The sequence below is a fragment of the Myxine glutinosa genome, unplaced genomic scaffold, assembly GCF_964187855.1.
Source record: "Myxine glutinosa unplaced genomic scaffold, kmMyxGlut1.1 SCAFFOLD_569, whole genome shotgun sequence".
Classification (NCBI taxonomy): domain Eukaryota; kingdom Metazoa; phylum Chordata; class Myxini; order Myxiniformes; family Myxinidae; genus Myxine; species Myxine glutinosa.
In genome coordinates, this window is record NW_027616666.1 from 77,053 (window position 1) to 93,586 (window position 16,534).

The window sequence follows — 16,534 nt, forward strand, 5'->3', positions numbered from 1 at the left end:
AGAAGCCTGGGATGACATTATGGATGGTGGAATGGGTGGGACATCAAGGTTCATCGGTCAACGGGAGAGTCATAACGTCAGACATAGAGGAAACAGGGATGGGAACATGAGACAAAGAGGACTGTGACGTCATAGAAAGGTGATCAATATGGTTTGGTGTATCCGGGTCATACGAGTTCATTCTCTTCACGGCGCTTCAAAAACCGGTTTGTACAGGTTTGGAGAGCGCCTGGAAAAGGATTTCGTGCCAAGACACAGCTTGAAGGAAGCTCCTCCCACGGATGAGGGGAGGGGGTGAAGCAAAACCAGGGGGTAATTGAGCATCTATAAAAGGCTTCAGCATCACACGTAACGCAGAAACGGTATGGACGCCACATTCACCAGCATATATTTAACGAAAAGGTGATGAATCCCCTTCCTCGCCTTCCTCCCCCCTCCCCATTCCCCACCTCCTCCCCTTCGTCCCCCTCTCCCCATTCCCTCCTCCTCCCCTTCCCCCATTCACCCCTTTCCCCCTTCTCCCTCCTCCACTTCCCCCCTCCACCCATTCCCCCTACCGCTCATCCCCTTCCCCCTTTACCCGCCCCCCCCCCTATTCCCTCCACCCCCGCCCGGCAACGCCAGGTACTTCTGCTAGCTCCAAAACTCAGGGAGTAGTTTGGGGACAGACAGACAGACAGACAGCTTTGCTGGGGTATATATGTATGTATAAACGTGTTGTCTGTGTGTGTGTGTGTGTCCGCGTTTTATTCAGAGATGGCTGAACGGATCTTCATCAAACTTTTAGAGGTTCAGCAGTGTTTTAGGCAAAAAAAAAAAAAAAAAAAAAAAAAAAAAAAAAAAAAAAAAAAAAAAAAAAAAATCGCTCGATAGTGCCGAAGTTAAAAAAAAAAAAAATGACAGTTATATACAAGTACACATTCACATAAATATATACAAAACAATTACCAGACATTTGAATCTTACTATAATTCACCAAATGTCTGTCCGTCTGTTCGAAGGTACCGCAAAAACGGCTCAACCGATCGAAACGATATTTTGTGTGGGTAATCCTGGGATCTCCAGGAGTAAAATAGGCTATTTCGTTTTCCCAATTTCAGCTTTGGTCTCCAGTATTCTCAGGTTTGGACTCCCACATATCGTCCATTGTGACGATGTTCTCATTGTGATGATGTATGTGTTCACGGTAGTGTTTGACGTGACAGTGTGATCGTAATTTCATAATGTTTTTCGTTTCGTAATCCTTTAATGAACGTTTAATATTTAATGAACGTTTAATGTTTAATGAACGTTTAATGCCCTTTGATGTCCGGGGCCGCACGTGCGCTACACGGGACGGGCCAGCGTGTACCTTGCCCTTCGCCGTCAGGCTCGAGTAAACCGCTGAGCCCCATCCATGATGGGGACTGGGGCTTGAGAGTGTCCTTCATTAAAAGTATAATAAACGCTGCCTCCATCGATCTTGCCAAGGCCGTAACAGCCGTAACGTTTAATCTCTACATGAGAGAATTCCACATAGCTATTTGGGTGGTGAATACGCCAACAGATCGCTGTCTCCATCAATCTTGCCAAAGCCGTAACAGCCGTAACGTTCAATCTCTACATGAGAGAATTCCACATAGCTATTTGGGCGGTGAATACGCTAACAGATCGCTGTCTCCATCGATCTTGCCAAGGCCGTAACAGCCGTAACGTTTAATCTCTACATGAGAGAATTCCACATAGCTATTTGGGCGGTGAATACGCCAACAGATCGCTGTCTCCATCGATCTTGCCAAGGCCATGACAGCTATCGGCTCAAAATCCTTTTAACTGTTGATTTGGTACAGTTACACGTTTCGGGAATTTGGTACACGTATCGGGAGTACATAAGACATAGCGATTGTGAACACGATTATCGATCACGATCATCACGATCATAATGTATCGATCACGATTTTAAACACGATGGTATAATATTTACCGATATGAACAGTGATGTGGCTTTTATTGAAATTCTAAAGATCGCTGTCTCCATCGATCTTGCCACGATATGTGGACGATATGTGGGAGTCACTCCCAAGCCTACAAGGACCACCTACAACACTACAAAGATGCCCTCTCCCGCTCCGCCTACTACTCTCAAATTATCCACTCTGGCTCCGGAAACCCAAAAGCACTCTTCTCGACAATAAACAAACTCCTCCGCCCCCTGAACACCACCACCCAGTCATTCACAGTAGACAACTGCATCTCCTTCCTCTCTTTCTTCCAACGCAAAATTGACAACATCTACAACAGCTTGACCACCACCGCACCCACTCCCCCTCCAACCACCTGCCCCCCCTTGTCCTGCCATCCCCTGTCTCGGTTCTCCCCAATCTCCCCTACTGACCTCTCTGAACTCCTCATAGGAATGAAAACTGCCACCTGCACTCTTGACCCCATCCCCTCCAGCTTTGTCAAGGCCTCCCTCCCTGCTCTCTCTCCACTTATCATTGCAACAATAAACTCCTCCCTGTCTACAGGCATCGTCCCACCTTCCCTCAAAATTGCTGCTGTTACCCCCATTCTAAAAAAACCTGGTCTAAACCCTGACACCCTAAACAACTTCAGACCCATCTCCAACCTACCCTTTCTGTCAAAAGTTTTGGAACGCGCTGTAGCCACTCAACTCAAACATCACCTCTCTGCGAATAACCTGTATGAAACATTCCAATCTGGATTCCGCTCCAACCACAGTACTGAAACTGCTCTCCTCAAAATCACCAACGACCTTCTCCTCTCCTCTGACGCTGGCAACCTCAACATTCTCATCCTCCTCGACCTCAGCGCTGCCTTTGACACCATCGATCACACCATCCTCCTCACCCGACTTGAATCCACCTTTAACGTTACCGGCACTGCCCTCTCTTGGATTAAATCATACCTCTCTGACAGACGCCAGTTCATCTCCATCAATAACTGCAAATCCCCCACTGCTACCCTCCCCCAAGGTGTCCCCCAAGGTTCAGTTATTGGCCCCCTCCTCTTCATCCTTTACCTGCCCCCCCCTCGGTCACTTAATCCGCCGTCATGGTCTCCAATTCCACTGCTTCGCCGATGACATCCAGCTTTTCATCTCCACCAAGTCCGTCTCCACCGACACCCACTCTATCCTGACAAACTGCATCACTGAAATAAAATCCTGGCTTCAAATCAACTTCCTCAAGCTTAACTGTGATAAATCTGAAATAATCATCATTGGCCCAAAAACACTCACAAAATCAACCCATAACTTTGCCCTCAACATCGACGGTATCCCAGTATCCACCTCCCCTCACATCCGGAATATTGGCGTCATCTTTGACCAAACCCTTTCCTTCGACAAATACACTAAACAGATCACAAAGTCAGCCTTCTTTCACCTGAAAAACATTGCCGGTCTCCGCTCATCCCTCTCCTCCACGGCTGCAGAAACCCTCATCCACGCCTTCATCACCTCCCGTCTGGACTACTGCAATAGCCTCCTCCATGGTTCACCCTCAAAAATCACCAATAAACTCCAATACATTCAGAACTCCGCTGCCCGTCTACTCACCCATTCCCGGACCCGTGACCACATCACCCCCGTCCTTTACAAGCTTCACTGGCTCCCCATCCCCCAGAGAATCCAGTACAAAATCCTCCTCTTGACATACAAAGCCCTCCATAACCTGGCCCCATCCTACCTGGCTGACCTCCTCTCCAGACACACTCCCACCCGCAACCTCCGCTCTGCTGGTACCAACCTCCTGACCCCCTCCATCTGGACCAAATTCAGATCCTGGGGGGACAGGGCCTTCTCCATCGCTGCTCCCACCCTCTGGAACTCACTACCTCACACCATCAGACTCCTCCTCACTCACCACATTCAAAACATCACTAAAGACCCAACCTGTTCAACACTGCATTCAACATTCAACCCACAGCATTTAACCCCTGACTATCTCTTCTCCTTCTCCCTCCTTTTGCTTTAAATATTTCCCTATTGATTCTTGTCTTTTTGCAATTGTTGTTTTCATGTATTGTTATGCATTATGTTTTCCACTCTGTCAAAGCGCCTTTGGGCTTCTGGAAAAGCGCTATACAAAATAAATGAATTATTATTATTATTATTAAAGATACTGTTTAGATTTTGATGATTTGCGTGTGATATGATTCAACGAATGTTTATATGAATCATTTAAAATAAAAAAAACCCTTCAATTTCTGATATTTTACCTTTTCATTTGGGCTTCCGAATTGGAGCCCCACCCATTGGGCGGGTACCGTTGCTAGTAGCAATAAACAAACAATTGCAGAAGTGTACGAAGTTGGTAGTACGGCTTCTTCTTCTTCCTGTCAGCATCACACTTAACTCAGAAACGTGAGCCACATTCACTCAGAAACGTGACCCACTCCCCACCCTCTCCTGCCTCCCTCCTCCCCGCCCCTCCCCCCTCCCCCCCTCTCCCCACCCTCCCCCTCCTCTCCCCTTTAAAATATAAATTCTCTGTAAAAGAGCTTCCACTTCTGACTGCTCCCCTTCCTCCCCTCACCTCCATTCCCCTCCTCCCCCCCCCCCCGTTCCCTCCCCTCCACTCCCCCCCCCGTTCCCCTCCCCTCCATCCCCCCTCCCCCCTCCCCCTTCCCTCTCCCCTTCCCCACCGGCAAGGCCGGGTACTTCTGCTGGTCTACTATATAAGAGAGATGTCTGTCTGTCTGTGTGTCGCCATTTTTCCAGAGATGGCTGAACGCATATTCGTCAAACTTTCAGAGGCTCGTCAGCGAGTGTCTGGGAGTGTTTTAGGCCAAAAAAAGGAAATTAAAATTTAGAAAAAATTTAATTTTTTTGTTATTTCGCTCTCCACCTAACACTAACCCTAACCCCCCTCCCCTCCCCTATCCCCCCTCCATGTCCCCTATCCCTCATCCCCCCCTCCTCCTTTCCTCCCCCTCTTCCCACCACACCCCCTCCCCTCCTCCTCCCCCACACGGCAACGCCGGGTACTTCTGCTAGTCTACGATATGAGAGCCGTTGGTCTGTCTGTCACCATTTTTCTAAGAGAAGGCTGAATGGATCTTCGTCAAACTTTCAGAGGTTCATCAGTGAGTGCCTGGGAGTGTTTTAGGCCAAAAAACTAATCATAATAATAAGTTTAAAAAACAACAACTAGTTTGTCAACAAAATCATTTGTCCCTCGAAGGCAAATTCTGCCATCCTCATGCAAACATCAGTATCTCATTTCCCCCGTTACCTTTTGGCATTGGGCGGCATCCCAATGCTCTTAAACAAACAGCTTCAACAACATGAAACAGTGAATTTATTTCTCCTGCTCCTTCCCCTTACTCAGGGGCCATCATTTTGATAAAAATCATTAGAAAAATGCCCAATGGCAATCCATTCTGCTCAGGATTGCGTGCACCTCGAATAATACTGGATTATAACCTCCAACCCAGCGACCGTTTCTCCGAAACAGCTTCAACAACATCAAACCAATCCAAGCCTGCAACTGTAAACAAAGATATCTCAGCGGCCTTCACAGTTTCCACTGAGCTAGCATTCCCAAAACAAAACATTTTGGTCTCTTCTTTTTAGTCCTGTAAATCAAAGTACACTTTTGACTGTACATTCCCTAAACACGATTACATGAAACTTAACACTCGGACTGCCCCTTGGAGCTGCTCACCCCCCTCACTTCATCCAATCACAAACCAACCCCCAAACGATATTTAAAAAAACAATTATTTTTAAACCCTGTGGGACGTCTTGCTTGCAGACACACCACAGGTGAAACCATAGCCTTCACTCACATTTGGTGGGGATTAAACCCACAAACTCCCATAAAGGCAAACAATTAATATATTGCCAGCATTCTCTCCTCCCCCATCTTTCCACCGGGTCATTATGACCTAACGGCCAGAACTATCGCGACTGATATAACTGCACACCAGTCAACACATCTGGGGAAAAAGGGGTGGGTGGAAATAGGAGGGGTGGAGGGGGGGGGCAGTATGACAGAGGGCACAAGCCCACCAACAGGCCGGATCCAACTCCGGGCCTTGCCAGCACTGAATAACAACAAATCTCTATTGTCCCCTTTTCAGGGAAATCATTCCCCGGTGACACCGCAAGTCGACCACCATCAAAACACAAAACACAAAGGGAATAAGAAAACAATATAAAAAGATATAAAATATAAAATAAATATAAAATATGGCAGACCAACTAAACAATTTACTAACATCCTCATTACACGAGAGCCACTCAACGAGCAGGTGACCTGACAATCAATCAGACAGACAGACAATCGAAACTGTCACGTCTGCAGACACTGAGGGAATGACATTCGACACCCCCAATAGACACCGCGGACACCACCTTGGTCCGCACCTGCAACTGCCAGACACACCCAGACGGACACAGGGATGAGGCCATATCATTTGTTTGTTTTTTCCTTCCTTCATCCACAATATGAGCAATTAAAACGTCATTTCAGAGATAGCCTACCGGAAATTCAATGCTGAACCATGCAATCAGCATTCGCGCACCCTGTGCAACGAGGGGTGCATGGGAGGGGGGGGGGGAGGTTAGGGGTTGGCACAAGGGGGAACGGCACTATAACTGTAGGGACGTCAGGGCAAAATTATGTTCTCATATTGCAGCTTCTAAACCATGTTAAATAGATAGACAAACCTTGTCTGAAAAAAGATGACACCAAGATCATGTCAATCGGTCAAGGCATTCCAGAGTTAGTCCAGTTTGAAGATCCGGGAAACGGGTGGAATCGGAGAAACAATAGCCTTGCAGTTATGTAATAGATAATGGCGCCATAATTAGCTGTAATTAGCAAGTTTTTTCCCATCAAAATGTAATGGTTTCATCTACAGTATACTCACATGGATGAAATTTGGACAGTTAGATGAAAATTGTATGCTCTTTAAGATGAAACTCGAAAAAATAAAATAATTGGCATAATTAATCACCTAATTAGTATATTTAATCAGAGGTTCATCAGCGAGTGCCTGGGAGTGTTTTAGGCCCCAAAAAAAGGAAATAAAAATTTTGACAAAAATTTAATTTTTTGGTTATTTCGCTCTCCACCACACACCCCCTTCCCCTCCCTTTCCCTATCCCTCCTCCCCTCCTCCCCTACCTCCTCCTTTCCTCCCCCTCCTCCCACCACACCCCTCCCTCCTCCCCCGCCCGGCAACGCCGGGTACTTCTGCTAGTCTATGATATGAGAGCCGTTGGTCTGTCTGTCACCATTTTTCTAAGAGAAGGCTGAATGGATCTTCGTCAAACTTTCAGAGGTCCATCAGTGAGTGCCTGGGAGTGTTTTAAGCCAAAAAACGAATCATAATAATAATTTAAAAAAATTAACCGTTTTTTGGATTAAAAAAAAATCGCTCTGGAGTGCCGAAGCCTTTTTGATTAATAACTGTTGTATACAAGTGCACATTCACATAAATAAATACAAAACAATTATCAGCTATTTGAACACAAACAATGAAACAATTCCAGAAGCGGTCGAAGTTGGTGGTAAGGGTTCTTCTTCTTCCTGAAAGTCATCATATTTAACTCAAAACGTGATGAAATGCACATTCACCAGCATCAAATGCATCGGCGCATTCAAAGAAAAGGTAAAATGATGATTTGACATTTGTCATGGATTCTGATTTGGATGTAATTATTTTCCCATTATATTTGTCCTCATTTCAAATATGTTAATGTTTATTTTTCGCTTGAGCAATGCCGGGTACCCCAGCTATAAACACATATACTTTACTCGGGGTACAAATACAAATACAACGTTGTGTGGTTGGAGGGGAGTAACATGGGCTATGTGGCCGTGGCCTCATCATGTGGCGGTGTGGGGGAGAGCTCCGGGAGAGCGTAAATCTCTACGTAAATGTGTACCGTGTAGCACCACCTGGTGATTGTGGCAGAGGGTATTACAACTTCCTTTTTTACCTGTGCAACACTGAGGTTAAAGCACTCTTTGCACGGGTAAATTTTTTCTCCTTCCCTTCCCCACCTCACCCAAACCTGAGGAGCCTGTCAAAGCCACCCACCCCAAAAAGATGTATATGTCGTGTATATATACCCTCCCTCTCCCCTCACCTCCCCCCACTCCCCTCCCTCTCCCTTCCACTCCCTTTCTCTCCCCTCCCCCTTCCACTCCCCCCACTCCTTTCCTCACCCCACCCTCTCCTGCCCACCCCCACCCTCTCCTGCCCCCCCCCAACCCTGTCTACTACCATATAAGTACTGCATAAAACATATCAACTGGATATCTCAAAAAGTTGTGGACGGATTCGAACGAAATTTGGTGGACATGTTGAGTGTGTGACAAGGACGAATTGATGCAATTTTGATAAAGATCCGACATTTGTTTTATTTCTGATACTTCACCATTGAGAGATGGGGCCAAAAACTACATATACAGGGGGCTGCAAAAGTAGGTATACAGTAAGGATTATACCAGTATTACCAGTATTATAATAGTGGTGCTAGGATTCATTTAATACTAGGGCATGCCCGTACTATATATATATCTAAAATTATATCCCCCCCCCTCTATTTACATGAAATGGTTTGGTCCAAAGCGAACGGCTTGCGAGTACGGTGACAATCCCCCCCCTCTATTTACATGAAATGGTTTGGTCCAAAGCGAACGGCTTGCGGAGTTTGGTAAAGAATTAAAGAAATCGCCATAGCGTGCACAAACGCGCAGGAAAGCGAAAGAATCGCAAATTAGTTTTAATTAGTTTTAAAACATAGTTTAACGCCAACATAGCGGCAACATAGTTTGCCAACGTGAAATAAATGAATACGCTCTCAAATGTGCCGTCGAGGCAGAGTCTGTTCGCCACGTTCGGCACACGTGATAACTCGCTGCTCTCTGATTGGTTGAATCGTTTTTTGGACATAGCTCGGTAACTACTTGTCCGATTAATATGAAACCTTGAAAAGGCACATCCTCGGGTCCCCAGCAATATACCTGGCAAGTTTAAAGTATATCGGACCCGTGGTTGTCGAGAAACAGCGGTCACAGACAAACAAACAAACACACAGACATACACACATATATACATATATACACACACACACACACACACACACACACACACACACACACACACACACACACACACACACACACACACACACACACACACACACACACACACACACACACACACACACACACACACACACACACACACACACACATTACTGGAATTATAGATAGATAATTGTACAGCCAGCGCTCGTCAACTGAATTAAGCAAGCATTCCATTGGAAACCGTTGATACGGAACGCCTGGCTTGCCAAGCGCTAGCGAGTCGATTGGTAAATCAACACATCATTCCACGAGTTTAACAAGTCATAAAGTTTAACAAAAAACAACAAATACCGTCTGAATGAACAAAGCCTCCAGAGTGCAACTCGCTCTGTAAAAATTCCACACGAACTTTGTCAAGAAGCCGTTTGCAGTTTCCATTCAAAAACGCGGGAAGCCACGTGACCCACGCTCGAGAGCATAGCAATGACGTTTAAACGTTTATCAACATTTTATTTGAAGTGTTTCAAGATTATTCATAATATATATAAATATGTATTATTTTTTATAACATCGATACTCCGGCATTTTCATCACTTAATTTCGATTTAAATAAATTGCACTAGAGAGAATTGAGAGACCAGTGAGATTACATGGCTGATTTACCTATACACCGCTTCAATAAGCACACGATGGACGAACAAAATGGAACAACTTTCAGAAATACTGTATGCTATCAAATAAATAAAAAGAGGAACACAAATAACCAAAACCAAACCTTCGTTCTTCACTTGTTCAGATGTTTTCCGAATCCCTGAGATGAAACCTTTGGGTGCTCAGGAAGGATTTGATACTTTTGAGGAACGAGTGTGCGAACTCAATTTATGTCTAAGATTGATGTACCATTACAAACTATAATAAATAAATAAATTTACTAAAATGGCTGATTTGGAGAAACAAGATGACAAGTTTACCAGTGAAGGAACTGCGCTCCAACGCGAGTCGAAAGAATTGACGCGACCAAAGACGGAATTCGTCCGAGTTGCTTTATTGAAACAAAACAGCTCAGGTATTCTCTCAAGCCCGTTTAGCGGGCAGCAATATATATATCCACATTTATGTCGGGAAGTTTGCCCGGCAAAAGCTATACTGGGCATGCCCGGGTGTCAAGGGCGAGCCTTGGAAAGGCGAGTCTGGACCTGCCCGGGCGTGTTTGGCTGCGGCCTGGCAAGTCGAGGCTGGGCGTGCCCGGGCGCTCTGGCCTCTGGACGAGCACTGGAAAGGCGAGAGCGGGCATGCCCGGACGCTCTGGGCGAGCCCTGGAAAGGCGATAGCGGGCATGCCCGGACGCTCTGGGCGAGCCCTGGAAAGGCGATAGCGGGCATGCCCGGACGCTCTGGGCGAGCCCTGGAAAGGCGATAGCGGGCATGCCCGGACGCTCTGGGCGAGCCCTGGAAAGGCGATAGCGGGCATGCCCGGATGCTCTGGGCGAGCCCTGGAAAGGCGATAGCGGGCATGCCCGGACGCTCTGGGCGAGCCCTGAAAAGGCGATAGCGGGCATGCCCGGGAAAGACGAGACCGGGCGTGCCCGGGAGGTTCGGGCGTGCCCGGGAACAGTGAGTCCGGGCATGCCCGGGAGAGGCGCGTCTGGCCGTGTTCTGGCCGGTGCAAGGCGATTGTGTGCATCCAGCGGTAACCGCTACACACGCCCCTCCAGAATCGACCTGTACCGGCAGGGTCAATTTAAGGGGGGTCCGGATGACCCGGCTGAAGCGACCCCTGGAGGGTCGTGGGGAGGGGTCCGACGTGGTGGTGGGTGGTCGAGCGGGGGGAACTGTGGACGGGGGGCGGCCTTGCCGCGGAGGAAGGGCCAACCGTGGTGGTCGGTCGACGTCCATGTGCGCCGGTTTGAGGCGGTCCACAGAAATCCGGTCCGGCCGGCCGCCGAAGTCGACGATGAAAGACTTGCTGCCCCGTCGCAGGACCCGGAAGGGCCCGTCGTACGGCGGCCGGAGTGGCCCCCGGGGCGCGTCATGACGCACAAAGACGTACTCCGCTGTGCGAAGCGCCGGGGGACGTAGGACTGGGGGCCACCATGGCGGGACGTCGGCACGGGGGCAAATCGTCGGGCGGCCTCCTGGAGGTCCGAGCGCTGGCGAGCGGCGGACCAGGGACTGGTAGCGTCGGGCACGAATTCGCCCGGGACGCGGAGCGGCTGGCCGTAGATGAGCCCGGCGGCGGACGCCTGGAGGTCTTCCTTGGGGGCCGTGCGAAGGCCCAAAAGGACCCACGGCAGCCGGTCGGCCCAACCGTCGTCCTGAAGGCCAGCCATGAGTGCGGCCTTCATGGAGCGGTGAAACCGCTCGCACAACCCGTTGGCTTGGGGGTGGTAGGCCGTGGTGCGGTGCAGCGTGACCCCCAACGAACGGGTGACCGTGCCCCAAAGCTCAGACGTGAACTGTGGGCCGCGGTCGGACGAAATGTCCGCTGGTGCGCCGAAGCGCGCGACCCAGGTGGCGATGAACGCATGCACCACGTCGGCGGTGGTGGTGGAGGCGAGGGGCACGGCCTCTGGCCACCTGGTGGTCCTGTCCACCATGGTGAGCAGGTGGGTGAACCCCCGCGAGGGGGGCAGGGGACCCACCAGGTCCACGTGGACGTGGTCGAAACGCCGTTCAGGCATGGCGAAAGGTGCCAGCGGGGCCTGGGTGTGGCGGTGGACCATGACCCGCTGGCAGGCCGTGCAGGCATTGGCCCAGTCGTGGATGTTTCGTCGAAGGCCGTGCCAGACGAAACGCGCCGACACCAGCTTCTGAGAAGCTTTCCGGCCCGGGTGAGAAAGGCCGTGGATGGAGGCGAAGATGCGGCGCTGCCAGGAAACGGGCACGATGGGGCGAGGCTGGCCCTGGGAGACGTCGCAGAGCAGGACGGTGCCCGCGAAGGGAATGTCGGCCAGGCAGAGGCCCGTGTCCGCCGCACGGAGTGCCTGCACCAAGGCGTCGGTGGTCTGGTCGGCCGCCATGAGCACGAAGTCCACGCCGAGGTGGACCGCGTTCACGCTGGCCCGAGAAAGACAATCGGCCACGGCGTTGTCTTTGCCGGCGACGTGCCGGATGTCCGTGGTGAACTCCGACACGGCGGAGAGGTGGCGCTGCTGGCGGGCCGACCACGGCTCCGTGACCTTAGCCATTGCGTAGACCAACGGCTTGTGGTCGACGAAAGCCGTGAACGGGCGGCCCTCCAGGAGGTGTCGGAAATGGCGAACGGCCAGGAATAGCCCGAGCAGCTCGCGGTCGAACGTGCTGTAGTTTAACTCGTTCGGCCGGAGTTGCCGGCTGAAAAAAGCGAGTGGCTGCCAAACCCCGTCCACCCATTGCTCATGGACGGCGCCCACCGCGTAGTTGGAGGCGTCCGTAGTGAGGGCGATGGGCGCGTTGAGCACCAGGTGAGCCAGCAGCGTTGCGTCGGCGAGGGCCCGTTTGGCGCTGGCGAAGGCCGCGTCCATGGCCGCGGACCAAACAATGTCATGCTTGGCCGGCTTGCCCCGGAGGGCCTCGTAAAGGGGCCGCATGAGCTGAGCAGCGCGGGGCACGAATCGGTGATAAAAATTCACCATGCCGAGGAACTCTTGGAGGGCCTTGATGGAACGGGGATGCGGGAACGTGGTGATGGCCTCGACCTTGGTCGGCAGCGGCACGGCCCCGGTCTTGGTGATGCGGTGGCCCAAAAAGTCAACGGTCGTCGCGCCGAAGTGGCATTTGACCGGGTTGACAATTAAGCCGTGCTCGCTGAGGCGACCGAACAGTGTTCGGAGGTGGAGGAGGTGCTCGGCGCGGGACGTGCTGGCGACGAGGATATCGTCCAGATAGACGAAAAGAAACGGCAGGTCACGCAGCACGCCGTCCATCAAGCGCTGGAACGCCTGGGCCGCGTTCTTGAGGCGAAACGGCATCCGCAAAAATTCGAACAGGCCGAACGGCATGATGACGGCCATCTTCGGGACGTCGGCCGCCCGGACAGGTACTTGGTGGTAGCCCCGTATCAGGTCAATTTTCGCAAAGATGACCCGTCCCGCCAAACGGGCGGAAAAGTCCTGAATATGCGGGATCGGGTACCTGTCGGGGGGTGGTAGCGTCGTTGAGACGGCGGTAGTCGCCACACGGGCGCCATCCACCCCCCGGCTTTGGCACGATGTGCAGTGGCGAGGCCCACGCGCTATCGGAGCGCCGCACGATGCCGAGGTGCTCCAACGCGTCGAACTCGGCCTTCGCCACGGCGAGCTTGGCCGGGTCGAGGCGGCGGGCCCTGGCGTAGACTGGCGGGCCCGTAGTGGGTATGTGGTGCTCGATCCCGTGCCGGACCGTGACGGCCGAAAACGTCGGCCGCGTGAGGGCCGGGAATTCCGCGAGCAGGCGAGCGAACTCGTTCGCTGCCGGGAGGGCGCACGCCAGTTCGGTCGGCGCGGAGCTGCTCATCGTGCACGCCAGGGAGCTGAAGGTCTCGGCGTTGACAAGGCGACGACGTTTGACGTCGACCAGCAGCCTGTGCGCGCAGAGGAAGTCGGCGCCCAGCAAAGCCATGGGGACGCAGGCGTTCACAAAAGTCCATTGAAAACGCTGGCTGCCGAAGCAGATGGTGACGACGCGTGGGCCAAAAGTGCGTATGGCCGAGCCATTAGCAGCGACCAAAGAGGGGCCGCAAACGGCGTCCCGCCTGTCCTGCTCGGAGGCGGGTATGACGCTCAGTTGGGCGCCGGTGTCACACAGTAAACGCCGCCCAGACGCTTTGTCCCGAATAAACAGCAAGTTGCCCGAGTGGCCGGCGCTCATGGCTGGGAATGAACGCCGGCCCGGCCGTTTCCCGACCTGCCGAAAGTGCACGGGGGCCGGCACGTCCGAGCCTTGTGTCCGAACCTGGCGTGGTAATAACACCACGCCCGGTCAGGTGGAGGCCCCGGCCGTCGTGTCGGAAGCGGGCGGTGCGGCGTGGCGGCCGCCAGTTGCACCGGCAGTTCAGCCTCCAACTGCACAGGACGCTCGGGTGTCGTGGGCATCGCCTCGGATGGCGGCGGGCTCCAGGTAACCGCGCCGATGTGCTGGCCCGCCGAGGACATCTTATCGGCTTCCCTGGCGAGGGCGCGGGAATCCGTGATCAACGTGCCAGCCAGGGCGAGGCGTACCGGGTGAGGCAGCTGGCGAAGGAACAGCTCGCGGAACAGAAAATCCGGAGAGTGCTCACCGAGCAACGAGAGCATATAGTCCATGCGCTCGGACGGGCGCGTGTCGCCGAGCTCGGGCAGAGCGAGCAGGCGCCGTGCGCGTGCTGTCGGTGAGAGGGCGAAAGCGTCGAGGAGGAGTGTCTTCAGCGCGTCGTATTTGTCAGCAGCCGGCGGGTGCTCGAGGAGGCTCAAGGCGCAGGCCGCGGTGGCGGAACCGAGCGCCGCCACAACATGGTGGAAGCGGGTGTCGTCCATGGTGATGCCTCGCAGGGCGAACTGAGAGTCCGCCTGAGCGAACCAAACAGCCGCGTGAGCCTCCCAGAAGGTAGGCAGTTTAGGCGTCACTGCCGTATCCATGTTGGTAGGTCACCAATGAAGGAACTGCGCTCCAACGCGAGTCGAAAGAATTGACGCGACCAAAGACGGAATTCGTCCGAGTTGCTTTATTGAAACAAAACAGCTCAGGTATTCTCACAAGCCCGTTTATCGGGCAGCAATATATATACACATTTATGTCGGGAAGTTTGCCCGGCAAAAGCTATACCGGGCATGCCCGGGTGTCAAGGGCGAGCCTTGGAAAGGCGAGTCTGGACCTGCCCGGGCGTGTTTGGCTGCGGCCTGGCAAGTCGAGGCTGGGCGTGCCCGGGCGCTCTGGACGAGCACTGGAAAGGCGAGAGCGGGCATGCCCGGATGCTCTGGGCGAGCCCTGGAAAGGCGATAGCGGGCATGCCCGGACGCTCTGGGCGAGCCCTGAAAAGGCGATAGCGGGCATGCCCGGACGCTCTGGGCGAGCCCTGGAAAGGCGAGAGCGGGCATGCCCGGAACCCAGGTGGCGATGAACGCATGCACCACGTCGGCGGTGGTGGTGGAGGCGAGGGGCACGGCCTCTGGCCACCTGGTGGTCCTGTCCACCATGGTGAGCAGGTGGGTGAACCCCCGCGAGGGGGGCAGGGGACCCACCAGGTCCACGTGGACGTGGTCGAAACGCCGTTCAGGCACGGCGAAAGGTACCAGCGGGGCCTGGGTGTGGCGGTGGACCATGACCCGCTGGCAGGCCGTGCAGGCGTTGGCCCAGTCATGGATGTTTCGTCGAAGGCCGTGCCAGACGAAACGCGCCGACACCAGCTTCTGAGAAGCTTTCCGGCCCGGGTGAGAAAGGCCGTGGATGGAGGCGAAGATGCGGCGCTGCCAGGAAACGGGCACGATGGGGCGAGGCTGGCCCTGGGAGACGTCGCAGAGCAGGACGGTGCCCGCGAAGGGAATGTCGGCCAGGCAGAGGCCCGTGTCCGCCGCACGGAGTGCCTGCACCAAGGCGTCGGTGGTCTGGTCGGCCGCCATGAGCACGAAGTCCACGCCGAGGTGGACCGCGTTCACGCTGGCCCGAGAAAGACAATCGGCCACGGCGTTGTCTTTGCCGGCGACGTGCCGGATGTCCGTGGTGAACTCCGACACGGCGGAGAGGTGGCGCTGCTGGCGGGCCGACCACGGCTCCGTGACCTTAGCCATTGCGTAGACCAACGGCTTGTGGTCGACGAAAGCCGTGAACGGGCGGCCCTCCAGGAGGTGTCGGAAATGGCGAACGGCCAGGAATAGCCCGAGCAGCTCGCGGTCGAACGTGCTGTAGTTTAACTCGTTCGGCCGGAGTTGCCGGCTGAAAAAAGCGAGTGGCTGCCAAACCCCGTCCACCCATTGCTCATGGACGGCGCCCACCGCGTAGTTGGAGGCGTCCGTAGTGAGGGCGATGGGCGCGTTGAGCACCAGGTGAGCCAGCAGCGTTGCGTCGGCGAGGGCCCGTTTGGCGCTGGCGAAGGCCGCGTCCATGGCCGCGGACCAAACAATGTCATGCTTGGCCGGCTTGCCCCGGAGGGCCTCGTAAAGGGGCCGCATGAGCTGAGCAGCGCGGGGCACGAATCGGTGATAAAAATTCACCATGCCGAGGAACTCTTGGAGGGCCTTGATGGAACGGGGATGCGGGAACGTGGTGATGGCCTCGACCTTGGTCGGCAGCGGCACGGCCCCGGTCTTGGTGATGCGGTGGCCCAAAAAGTCAACGGTCGTCGCGCCGAAGTGGCATTTGACCGGGTTGACAATTAAGCCGTGCTCGCTGAGGCGACCGAACAGTGTTCGGAGGTGGAGGAGGTGCTCGGCGCGGGACGTGCTGGCGACGAGGATATCGTCCAGATAGACGAAAAGAAACGGCAGGTCACGCAGCACGCCGTCCATCAAGCGCTGGAACGCCTGGGCCGCGTTCTTGAGGCGAAACGGCATC

The 16,534-nt window shown here is 53.4% G+C and overlaps 1 protein-coding gene across 2 annotated transcripts in view; it reads right to left on the minus strand.

Annotated features, from left to right (window-relative positions):
* LOC137423542 (kelch-like protein 10) overlaps nt 1–9,535 on the minus strand; it is a 54,097-nt gene extending 44,562 nt beyond the window's left edge. The window contains exon 1 of one of the 2 annotated variants that reach the window (XM_068110814.2): nt 9,402–9,535. The gene's annotated coding sequence lies outside the window, so the exon portion shown is untranslated. The remainder of the gene's footprint in view (nt 1–9,401) is intronic. The other variant, XM_068110816.1, reaches the window with a different exon arrangement.
* Between the last annotated feature and the right edge of the window lie 6,999 nt (nt 9,536–16,534).